Genomic DNA, 12,769 nt, shown 5'->3' with positions numbered 1-12,769 from the left:
TCACACTGCTGTGCTCTCTACAGCCATTGTTAGGTATCGTCCCTGTGGAGATGTGTTATTGTACCTTAATGTACATTTTTAGTAGCAGCAGGACTGTGAGACATGGATTTATATTCCAGGATTGTAGCTTCTCTCAGTGTGCTGTGGGTGAGTCTTAACACTGATATTTGTAGCCAAAAATAAGTTGTAGAAGGAAAAAAACAAGTATACCAAAAGTCACAGCCCCGCCCCTTATGCTCCAAGAGGTTAATTTGCATAAATATTTAAAGAACATTTTCTCCGAAGCGACAGATCCCTGAGAAACGGGACAAGTATATCTGGAAAGGTTATAAAGTGTCCTACACGATGCCGGTGTTACTTGTCAGGGAATTCTGGAGCTGGTAGACCCCCTTTAAGTCCCGGGTCACATGACTGCGGCAATGGAGGGGGGGGGGGGGGGCTATTCTCATCACTTGGATTGGTTCATTAGTTAAAACAACAGCAGGTCTATATGTGATCCGGCCGCAGCCATCACTCTGCTTCTTCTATTCAAGGGGAAGATTATTTATCTTTAGAGACAATGGCGCCCGTCCCCCTGTACCAACCAGCGGGCAGCTGAGGCATCACATTCCTGGGCGTATGAACACAGGAGGGGGATACAGCACATGGGAAATGTATACAACTTTCCATAGAATGTTCCATAGATTGTATCCTGTACTGACCTGGTAGCAACATTATAACAAGTCTTTATTACGGCAACGTACACTGTATTACCAGACCATTCCTGTGGTCAGTGGGGGCGCTGGACGCCAATGGATGGGCTTTTTATGGCACTTAAACCAGATTAGAAGCCAAGTTGCCACCTCTCCATCTGGGGCAACAGCGAGATGGGGAGCGGGGATAAAGCACATGAGATGTACCTACCTTATACTTTCTATAGAATGTTCTATAGACTGTACTGACCAGGTGGAAACATTGTAACAAGCCTTCATCACTGCACCATAGCTATATACTGCAATACCAGACCCTACCCATGGTCCGGTGGGGGCACTGTTGCTTGGTTATTTATGGCACTCCCTTAGGCTTGAGTAGAAGCAGGGTCGCCCATATCCATTTGGGCCAGCAGCAAGATGGGGAAGACACTTACTTTGAGAAACAACCAATGTCTTACTGAAACCTTCCATCAACTTACCTCTAGATACATTTTAAAAAACTAAAGTGACCGGAGGATTTTATGACCCAGAACAAATTTCAAAACACTAAAGCAACCGGAGGATTATAGGATCCAGAGCAAACAGCAAACTCAATCTGTTAAAGGGGTCCTCCGCTCTCAACAATCTCTATGGTTTTCTGTCTATGGAATCCCAGTGATCGCCCATAACCTGTAAGAGAGTCATGCAGCAGGTGTGTGATTTCCCCACAGTGCCACCCCTGGAGTGATGAGGTATTACACTGAAATTTATAGCCAGTATGGGGGAGGAGGGGCTTTTTTGTACATTTGAAAACTTAGTTTTGTCCAATCAGGTTCAGAGTTGTAAGGTTAATACGAGACGTACAATGTATTCTAGCGAACACACAACAGGGAGGAATCCTCCCCCGCTATCGCACACCACAATCTGCCGCTCACAATCGCTGGTACAGATCACAGTTCTGGGAAGGTTTCGGCTTATGTGACTCAACAGACAAAGACACTTAGAAGACGAGGGGAAGGTCAAAGCCGATAACACGTGATATCTAAATGTTTCACCTACCTGAGAAGGTCACAGAGCAGCCGCACAGGGGAGGCCCACACTGTGCAAACACCACGGACAAGCAAAGGCTCTGAACAATGTGCTACCTGCTGTCACCTTCCACTGAAATCCACTTTAAGGTCAAGTGTATTCAGCTCAGATATTTCACTCATGATCATGGGGGGGGGGGGAAGCTGCTACTGGGGGGGGGGGGGAGGACTGGGTCAAGGTGTTGCCCAAATTTTCTAACTTATAAAAAGAGGCAGGAACCTTAAAATCATACAATAAGAAATGTAGAAATCTGAAATAAAAACCTACTATCATATAGTAAATCTACTTTGCAGGGTCATGTGTTCCCATGGTAACAGACTACAGATAACATTTGTGTTGTCTGACCCTGCTGTGTCACTCCAGTGCATATGGGAGAGAGTAAAACTTGCTATTGGTACTGACACATTGCTTCCCTGAGGTCTTCTCTTTGACCCACAATTTTCTTCAGTTTAACATCACATTTTTTCAATCTTCTTGTTTGACCCATTATCTACTTCAATCTTATCTAAGGTCAATCATCCTTCAGCAACTGCCTCTCTGTGCCACCACATCCTACCAACTACCATTTTGGCCGATCATCTTCTACCACGTCTCTTTGGATTGTGATTTTCTACTCCATCCATCTGCTAGCCCATCATCTTCTATCATCTTTGGTCACCATAACATTACAGATGTTTCTTTGGCCCATCCTGTACCATTATTTGGTCCACCATTTACAATATTCTGCCTCTGTGTCCTTCTATTAGTTTTTAGTTGTCTCTCTGACCATTCACCATGTTCTTTCTGCCCTTTCGCTTTCCATCTTCTACTTATAGCAATAGTGGTTTATCTTTAACCTTTATGGACATCTATCCATCAATAGCCTCTTTGGCCCACCACCTTCTTCCATCTCCCTTTTTGCCTATCTACCATATTCCTTCTGCCTTGTTGGTTTTGGCCAACAGCATTACTGGTCTACCTTCTTCAATCACTTACTATTTGACACACCATCTTCCAGATCTGCATTCATTCTTCACCATTCACTGCCATCTGCCTCTTTGGACCACCATTTTCTATAACCTGTCTTTCTGGCCAATCGTTTTGTGCCATTTTATCCCACCCCTGCCACTGACCTTTTTGGCACACCATCTTCTAACAGTTGCCGCTTTGGTCCACCACCTTCTACCATCTTCCTCTGCTCCACCACCTTCTACCATCTGCCTCTGGTCCACCACCTTCTACCATCTGCCTCTGGTCCACCACCTTCTACCATCTGCCTCTGGTCCACCACTTTCTACCATCTGCCTCTGGTCCACCACCTTCTACCATCTGCCTCTGGTCCACCACCGTCTACCATCTTCCTCTGCTCCACCACCTTCTGCCATCTTCCTCTGGTCCACCACCTTCTACCATCTTCCTCTGGTCCACCACCTTCTACCATCTTCCTCTGGTCCACCACCTTTTACCATCTGCCTCTGGTCCACCACCTTTTAGCATCTTTCCCTGGCCTACCACCTTCTATCTGCCTCTGGTCCACCGCCTTCTACCATCTGCCTCTGGTCCACCACCTTCTACCATCTGCCTCTGGTCCACCACCTTTTACCATCTTCCTATGGTCCACCACCTTTTACCATCTGCCTCTGGTCCACCACCTTCTACCATCGGCCTCTGGTCCACCACCTTCTACCATCGGCCTCTGGTCCACCACCTTCTTCCATCTTCCTCTGGTCCACCACCTTCTTCCATCTTCCTCTGGTCCACCACCTTTTACCATCTGCCTCTGGTCCACCACCTTTTACCATCTGCCTCTGGTCCACCACCTTCTTCCATCTTCCTCTGGTCCACCACCTTCTTCCATCTTCATCTGGTCCACCACCTTCTTCCATCTTCCTACTTATCCAACAATCTTCTAACATCTACCTTACTGCTCCATTGTCTCCTAACTTCACCTCTGGTTCTGCATATTTCCGTGACTAAGCCACTTGCTTCAAATATCACTTTATCGCTCTGTGTTTTTGTTAGAGATTTGATAAGTAATTTCCAGCTCACATGACGAGTTTATCTACAGTTAACAATGTTGACAATAATTGTATTTCTACTTTTCACGATTTCTCCACCTGCAGAAAAGTTTGGCTTCTCCTTTGGAGATACAATCACATTGATCCAAAATGTCAGCACTGAACGCCTTGCGGTCGGCACTCGCAGTCTTGCCGCTTTTCACCAGCCATTAGTCCCGTGATTGTTACTTTGTGTAGCGGTGAATGTAGTGAACGTGATATTTATGGTACTTATCGCCGAGCCACACGCATAGACGAGGCGAAACAATTACATCTGCTGTAATGGGGCTGATGGAGAGCAGATTCCAACCTCTATTGTTACATTTTTCATGTTTTCATGAGGTTCACGAACATTAATGACTTCACCTCCAGTAAAAGTTCTCAATCCCCTCCTTGTACCAGGGCGAGGTCCACCTTACAGTTACATTGTTCCATGGTCATAATAACCCGATGACCCGTTGACCACTCTCTTCCTCTTAGGTTGGGTTTCTGCAGTTTTGATGAATTTATGGTGCATTTTGGGTCATGATTTTTCCTTCATTACTGAAAAATTCTTACAAACTTTGGACTTTACCTTGAAAGAATTTAGGTTAAACCTAAAAGAAGGTAAAGAGATTTAACAAAGCTAAAAGACAAGGTGGGAATATGACCTGAACTGGACTGGGACGACGTATCACCTTTGCAACTGATGAATACCATCTACAATAGGGAGCGAGATCCAAAGATTTGGGCCAATTATGGTGGGTGGGATTCAACAATAGGAGGCAAAACCTATACATTTGGGGCAGAATAAGGAGCAGGAATCATAAATTTGGACCATCATATGGGACCCTTAATTCCAACCACGTAGAAGCAACCATCAGAGGTGTCCACCAATGGTTCCTCACCTTTATATGACGACCAGATTGGTCACCAGAGGTAGAAGGTATGTGGACACATTGCAGATCCCCAACAGTGAAATTTGGTGAGGAAAAACCTCAGAGTAGGACACCGTAGTATCAGCAAAGTGAATGGGATCAGCCCGGGGAGGTGGTGGAATGGTGGTGGACTTCCTCATGGTGAAAAGGTGAATTTCAGAAATCTCTAAAGCAATGGAAGAAGTTTTGTGAATTGTGATGTGACTTCCAGTAGGCACTGAAAAATGTGGTCACACAATGTCACTTATTACTAAGGGCTAAGGTCCATTGACCAAGATGAACCTTGTAGGGCAACCTACGAGAGATAGACTATGACCATGGCCATTGGACGTGGAAAGATCTGGGACCCTGAACGATTCCGTCTCACAACATCCTAACTCTAGGGCACTCATTGGGTGCCATGAAGACGCCCATGGTTGTTGTCACCCAAGTTATCCAGAGGAGGACACAAGTTAGGAATTTTAGGTACATGAGGTCCTTACTCCGTGCTTATGTGTTTGTGTGCAGAGCTCAGAGAAGTTCTGTGTAACTCCTATCAGGTCCATCTCAGGATGAGCCCGCATGCTACGTGACTTTTTCCACCCTCAGCATCTCCGCTTTCTGCTTGGATGCCAAGAACAGTCAGGTTTTCCACTTTTTTAAATTAAAGTTTTCCCTGGATCTCAAAATTTTTGGATTATGCTGAGGAGAGGTCATCCATGTAAGATTGGTATAATACTACTGTAATATATAATAGTGTTACTAGTAGTAATACTGATTAAGAAGTTGTATACTGGAATGGGCTTGAGATGTAGTGAGCTGCAATACCCAATATCCACCACTACAAAAGGTATGGCACTGTATCTGGTAAATAGAGCTTCCAACATGACTGCTCTCAGAATCCTTCAGTGATAATAAGACCATACAGTCCACACCCCTAGTGCACTGGGAGAAGCTACAATCCTGGATTATAAATCCATAATTTACAGTCCTGCTGCTACTAACAACATACACAAAGATCTGATTACACAATTCTCTAGGGAGAATATCTAACATTGTCTGTAGAGAACACAGAGCACAGCAGGGTAAGGACAAACCACCAGTGCACTTTGAGAAGCTACAATCCTGGAATATAAATCCATGTATCACAGTCCTGCTGCTACTAACAACATACACAAAGGTCTGATTACACATCTTTACAGGGAGACCACCTAACAATGTCTGTAGAGAGCACATAGCACAGCAGTGTGAGGACACACCCTCAGTGCACCTGGAGAAGCTACAATCCTAGAATATAAATCCATGTATCACAGTCCTGCTGCTACTAACAACATACACAAAGGTCTGATTACATATCCTTCCAGGGAGACTACGTAACAATGTCTGTAGAGAGCACAGAGCACAGCAGTGTGAGGACCCCCCCCCCAGTGCACCTGGAGAAGCTGCAATCCTGGAATATAAATCCATGTATACTGAATATCTTGATTAGTGCAGTATTTATCGCGCATAGGTAGGTTCTTCCTTCTGCCTAAACTATTTTTCCCTAATCCTATAACACTTCCTAACCTGATAGGTATCTGATCACTGACAGCAAGCAGAGATCTTTACATCATAAGATATTGAAACTCACAGTCTAATAGACAGTTCCTAGATGTGGATAAACCTGGAAAGTCACGTTACATAAGCTCCATATACTTCTCAGCCGCAGATTACATGTGGAGGGTTCATTAACCCTATGCGTGCCCTGGGGCGTCAGATTCCCTAGTGTCAGTGATGAGCGCACACCCTCCTGCGACATTCCTACAGATCTCACAGCGGGGGAGCAGGAATGAAACCTTTTACTACTGTACATGAGAAATGCGGAAATCCCAGAGACCTCAGCTGAAAGGGATTAGCAGCCAATATCAGAGGTTTCACAAAACCGGCGCCTGACTGCAACTTTGCTGCGATTATAACATTTCTCTCAGTGTGTACATGCAGTACATGGCGGAGGGGTTCAGTGTAACTGGCTCCAATCTATAAGAATAGTGCTGACTATTACTATGACTCCTGTGTGTGCAGCTCCAAAACATTGCACAAATGGTAACTAACGTGCACCAGACTGCGACTTTGTGGTGATTGTCACATTCAGAGTCACATTGGACATAGAACACAAGTAGTGTGACTAATGGATTGACTCATGGAGGGTCATCCAAAACTTTCTACAAGCAACTCTGAGTCCCCCTTGCTTTATACTGCAGCTGATCTAAGGGATCCCTACAGCCGCATCATACTGGGGTCCGGATCCAACCATTATATCAGTCTATACCTGGAGGAGAGGATGAGCTTGTACGACCCACCACATAAACAGATGATTGGGGGACTCAGGGCGGACGCTCGGCTGTGAGACATATTCTATCTATGGACACCTGCATCATCCAGAACTGAGGGGGGACTGGACAGTACCAGGGGCCAGAGGTGATCCAGGAGATGAACTACCCCCAAAGCCATCACAGAAGCTGCAGAGCTGACACTCTATATAACTCCCATGAAGGACACAGGAGACACTGCATGGCAGGAGATATATGATATAGATACATGTGCCCAATGTATATGTATATATATGGTGTATGTGCATATAGGTGTAAATGTGGAGTGTATTTATATATGTGTGTGTAAATGGAGTATATGTGTATATATGTATTTCTATATATGTAGTATGTATGTATCTAGCGCTGTTATGAGCAGGTTTGGCAGTCAGAGTCCCATCTGGCGCTGGGGGTAAAGCCTCCGCCTCTCTGCCAGGTTTTACCCAGAAGTTATATTTAGGTTTTGCGCCGCGTTTAGATGAATGTTTCTGTGTAACAGGAAGTACAAATACAGAAAGACACAAAGTAGCGGCCGCTGTGTGATACAATGTAGCTACACCGTGCTCCCCCATCCATTGTATGTGCAGAGCACTACAACCCCCATCGTGTCAGGGTACCACATGTCACATGTACCACAGAGCTCCGTATCTAAGCCTTTCATGTGTGATACAGTGCTGAGTTGCATATACAAGCCTTTGATGTCAGATGCAGTCTGCTACCATCATTTGTTGTGTATCTAAGCTTATCATGTGTGATACAGTCTCCTGCCTCTAAGACATCAGATTATGTGTAGCTAAGCCAATCATGTGTGATACAGTCTGCTTCCTATAAGCCATCAGATGTTGTGTATCTAAGCCTATCATATCCCAATTTGTCATGTGATCACCTGTTGTATTTAAATATGGCCACCATTTCACTGTTTGAATGGCTTGAGAAAGGCTCTTGCAGAGCCGAAACGTCGCTGTCACAGTTGCTCACTATGGAATAAAGACACTTTTTTACTTTTATCTACAACGGAGTGCTGCCCGCTTTCTTTATAAGCCTATCATGTGTGATACAGTCTGCTGCCTCTAAGCCATAAGATGTTGTGTATCTAAGCCTATCATGTGTGATACAGTCTGCTGCCTCTAAGCCATCAGATGTTGTGTATCTAAGCCTATCATGTGTGATACAGTCTGCTGCCTCTAAGACATTAGATGTTGTGTATCTAAGCCTATCATGTGTGGTACAGTCTGCTGCCTCTAAGCCATCAGATGTTGTGTATCTAAGCCTATCATGTGTGATACAGTCTGCTGCCTCTAAAACATTAGATGTTGTGTATCTAAGCCTACCATGTGTGATACAGTCTGCTGCCTCTAAGCCATCAGATGTTGTGTATCTAAGGCAATCATGTGTGATACAGTCTGCTGCCTCTAAGCCATCAGATCTTGTGTATCTAAGCCTATCATGTGTGATACAGTCTGCTGCCTCTAAGCCATCAGATGTTGTGTATCTAAGCCTATCATGTGTGATACAGTCTGCTGCTTCTAAGACATCAGATTATGTGTAGCTAAGCCAATCATGTGTGATACAGTCTGCTTCCTATAAGCCATCAGATGTTGTGTATCTAAGCCTATCATGTGTGATACAGTCTGCTGCCTCTAAGCCATCAGATGTTGTGTATCTAAGCCTATCATGTGTGATACAGTCTGCTGCCTCTAAGCCATAAGATGTTGTGTATCTAAGCCTATCATGTGTGATACAGTCTGCTGCCTCTAAGCCATCAGATGTTGTGTATCTAAGCCTATCATGTGTGATACAGTCTGCTGCCTCTAAGACATTAGATGTTGTGTATCTAAGCCTATCATGTGTGGTACAGTCTGCTGCCTCTAAGCCATCAGATGTTGTGTATCTAAGCCTATCATGTGTGATACAGTCTGCTGCCTCTAAAACATTAGATGTTGTGTATCTAAGCCTATCATGTGTGATACAGTCTGCTGCCTCTAAGCCATCAGATGTTGTGTATCTAAGGCAATCATGTGTGATACAGTCTGCTGCCTCTAAGCCATCAGATCTTGTGTATCTAAGCCTATCATGTGTGATACAGTCTGCTGCCTCTAAGCCATCAGATGTTGTGTATCTAAGCCTATCATGTGTGATACAGTCTGCTGCCTCTAAGCCATCAGATGTTGTGTATCTAAGCCTATCATGTGTGATACAGTCTGCTGCCTCTAAGCCATCAGATGTTGTGTATCTAAGCCTATCATGTGTGATACCCTCCAATTATAGAACAGTACAGTATAGATACGCTGGAGGTGTCACTCAGCAGTGAAGGAGTTAACCTCCACATATTGGTCTTTGTGCTTCCGCATTGTCGCTTTGTTGCTTCCTCTACATTATGTGACACCATTTAGTGACCGCCGGCAGGTGACGCCATGACACCCGCACTGCGCACATCACGGATCTGTATCCATCTGGGAGTCCGAAGGAACACACAAGATTCTGCAAAGTTTTCATTTAACCATATAAGGACTGGTGGAGGATCTGCGGCCCGTGACACGCGAATCCTTTCATCTCCACAAGTACAATGTACAAGACTGCAGCTCTGGACTCCAGCAGTCTGACATGCACGCAAAGGTTTAAAGGGAACCTGTCATCAGATGTTATCCCATTAAACTACTAGTCCCTTCAGGTAGGGGATGAAATGTCCTTTCTAGTAATCTCTCTTTTATGTGAAATCTCTCCCGTTTACCTATAAAAAATTTCCTCTAAAGTCATGTGACAATGAGCAGAGAAGAGTCATATTTTACCTGAGATGAGTGAAGTTTAAAGGTTGTATGGGGAGGGTCACCTCAGATGCCCCTATCTTCTGTTCTATAGCACCTAGATACAAGGTACTGGTGTCAAATTAAAGATAAGAACTAGATCTTGTGGGAACTAGATCTTTATCTGCATCTTACAATCCAACTATGTTTTTAGCTGACTGTATCGCTGGTTCTGTAGATCACAGAACTACAAGCCTGATGATCTTTAATGTGACACAAGCAGCATGTCTCTAGAACAGAAGATATGGGCTTCTGAAAAAAGTCTTTCCCTGCAACCTCTAAACTTGACTCATCTCATTTAAAATATGACTCTTCTCTGCTCGTGGTCACATGACTTTAGAGAAGTTTTTTAATAGACAAGTAAGATTTCACATAAAAAAGGGAATTCTAGAACAGACATTTCATCTCCTACCAGAGAAGACTAGTTTAATCTCACTCCATTCCTCAAACAAAACTTTACTTCCCCCTGATTACAATGTAACAAATATTGGACCCAAGGTGTCATTTCCTCTGTTCTCCAACCCAAGTGATCCATGAGGGTCATAGACTTATATGATATTCTGGGTGTTATGTGGAGACCCAAGGACCATCCAGACTGATCACTAGATACATTGTAGCTTTCCTGAGACCTAACAGGGATATATACAGTAACACTGATGATATCTATATATTGTATATTTATGTATATCATGGCCCCAGCGCAGCATGTAATGACAAGCAGTCCACAGATTTTATCTCCTTTAGCTCCATCCTGCATGTTGGGAGTTGTAGTCTGAGAGACACAGTTTGGATTGTCTGACATTGGCTCAGATCTGAGGATGGAGATGGAATAAGATGATGAATCTCTGACATAGAGGGTGATGAATGGTGATGCAGCTACACAATGCAGCCTTGTATTGCTCTATAGGTGCATTGTATATGCTACAGGGCATCAAACTACCAGAGACACACAACCCTATTACCTGTATACAACAGCTCACCTTTATACTGTAACACACAGAGGGTGTGTACACTATAATGCCCTCCTGGCACAATATACATGATAATGCCCTCCTGGCACACTGTACGTGATGATCACCTCCTGGCACAATGTACATGATAATGCCCTCCTGGCACACTGTACCTGATGATGCCCTCCTGGCACACTGTACATGATGATGCCCTCCTGGCAGACTATACATGATAATGCCCTCCTGGTACACTGTACATGATGATGCCCTCCTGGTTATTATAACACATGGAAGATACAAAGTTCAGATCTGCCTGCACCTTCATGTTCTCATCCCACCTACAGGACTGGAAAACACAAAGATTTCTACCATAACCTACCAACACGTTAGACAGGAGCATAATGCGAATACGTCCCATAGGTAGCAGCGGGCAACCTAGACTATGGTATAAGAAGCCAATGTAGCCCGAGTCACCCGAGACAAGACAAGTGCGGATACACTGCACCAGGGCACATTGGATAGAACATTGTTATTTTCAGAACTGATACAATGTAGCAGCTTTGTGTTTTCTATCCTCTTGTTATTTTTGCATTGTTGATTGGATACAATGTAGCAGATCAGTTAATGGTATTAACCCTTGTTATTTTTGCATTATATGTTCGATACATAGTTTCAGCTTGTGTCTACATGTCAAGGCAGCGCAGGTATATGAACTATATACACCTGTAGGAGGAATGAAGGCGGATGATACATTATGAGGAGACATAAGACATGTGACAGTCATTACAATGTATTAGTGAAGAACTGAATATAATCAATGAGCCCTATGTCACCTATATACTGTATACTATCCAGGACGGTAAAGATCCGGGTGACAGATACTTCCTTGTATTGCAACAAGAGTCACAACAAACTGCAGTGCGAGCCCCAGGGCAAGGGAAGGAAAGAGTTAACATTTGCACTGACAAGGTGACCATTCACGTCTATGACATAGGACCCAAAGCCCCAGCATTATATACAGTGAGCTATATACACCTGTATACACAGAGTTATTGCCAGTATATCCGCAAAGACTTCCGTGTATTACTCAGAACAATTGGCTCTAACCTGTGACCCCCCACCCCAGGTATCATGAAACTACAACTCCCAACATGTCCTGACAACAAGTCGATGCAAGTCAAGAAATCTATACCCTAAGGCGACGTAAAGCTGAACACAAACCAGAAGATAAGAAGCCGTAGCCACATTGTCTTCTATACTGGATACAAAGTCTCAGTTCCGCCTTGGGGAATACATGATCAGCAAACCGGGGGCGACTCTATAGGTGCCAACTCTATAGGTGCCATATGGGGTGTTATAGCTCTGTATAAGGCATCGATATGTTACAATGTAACAATTTAATGTCAATATTTACTTTTAAAGTATCAATTCCACTGAGTGCAATACAAGTCCGCTGCCAGGCTGCCAACTCTGAGGGTCACAGAGACACAGATAGGACTAGAGGGAGGGTGAAGGTATATAAGGTATGGGGAGCACTTACCTGCTGCTCTCCTTCCCCTGCTGGTGTCTATTTGAGTGAGGCGATGGAATGTGGCAGGGGGCAGGTGTGCAGCCCCGCTCCTCCTCCTCTGTGCTGCTGAATAGCTAGGAGGTCCCCCCCTCATAGGGCGAGCACACACCCCTGATTACTCAACACACTTCCTTATCTCGTGCCTGGAAGGGAAGAATGTGAGGGGAGCCCTGCCATCCCCAGCAAGGAAGTGGCAGCAGCAGCTTCACATACATGGGAGACTATGCTGAGACTACAGGAGACTATGCTGAGACTATGCTGAGCAGGGACAGGAGACTATGCTGAGCAGGGACAGGAGACTATGCTGAGACTATGCTGAGACTATGATGAGCAGGGATAGGAGACTATGCTGAGCAGGGACAGGAGACTATGCTGAGACTATGCTGAGACTATGCTGAGCAGGGA

At 44.5% G+C, this 12,769-nt stretch overlaps 1 protein-coding gene across 2 annotated transcripts in view; it reads right to left on the bottom strand.

The window, feature by feature from the left end:
* The window catches only part of PTK2B (protein tyrosine kinase 2 beta), a 140,628-nt gene extending 128,120 nt beyond the window's left edge, over positions 1-12,508 (bottom strand). Inside the window, exon 1 of one of the 2 annotated variants that reach the window (XM_072143872.1) lies at positions 12,335-12,508. The gene's annotated coding sequence lies outside the window, so the exon portion shown is untranslated. The remainder of the gene's footprint in view (positions 1-12,334) is intronic. The other variant, XM_072143871.1, reaches the window with a different exon arrangement.
* Positions 12,509-12,769: the final 261 nt, after the last annotated feature.

Source organism: Engystomops pustulosus, chromosome 3, assembly GCF_040894005.1.
Source record: "Engystomops pustulosus chromosome 3, aEngPut4.maternal, whole genome shotgun sequence".
Classification (NCBI taxonomy): Eukaryota; Metazoa; Chordata; class Amphibia; order Anura; family Leptodactylidae; genus Engystomops; species Engystomops pustulosus.
Note: the sequence above shows the minus strand (reverse complement) of the source record. Positions and strands in the feature narration are given on the sequence as shown.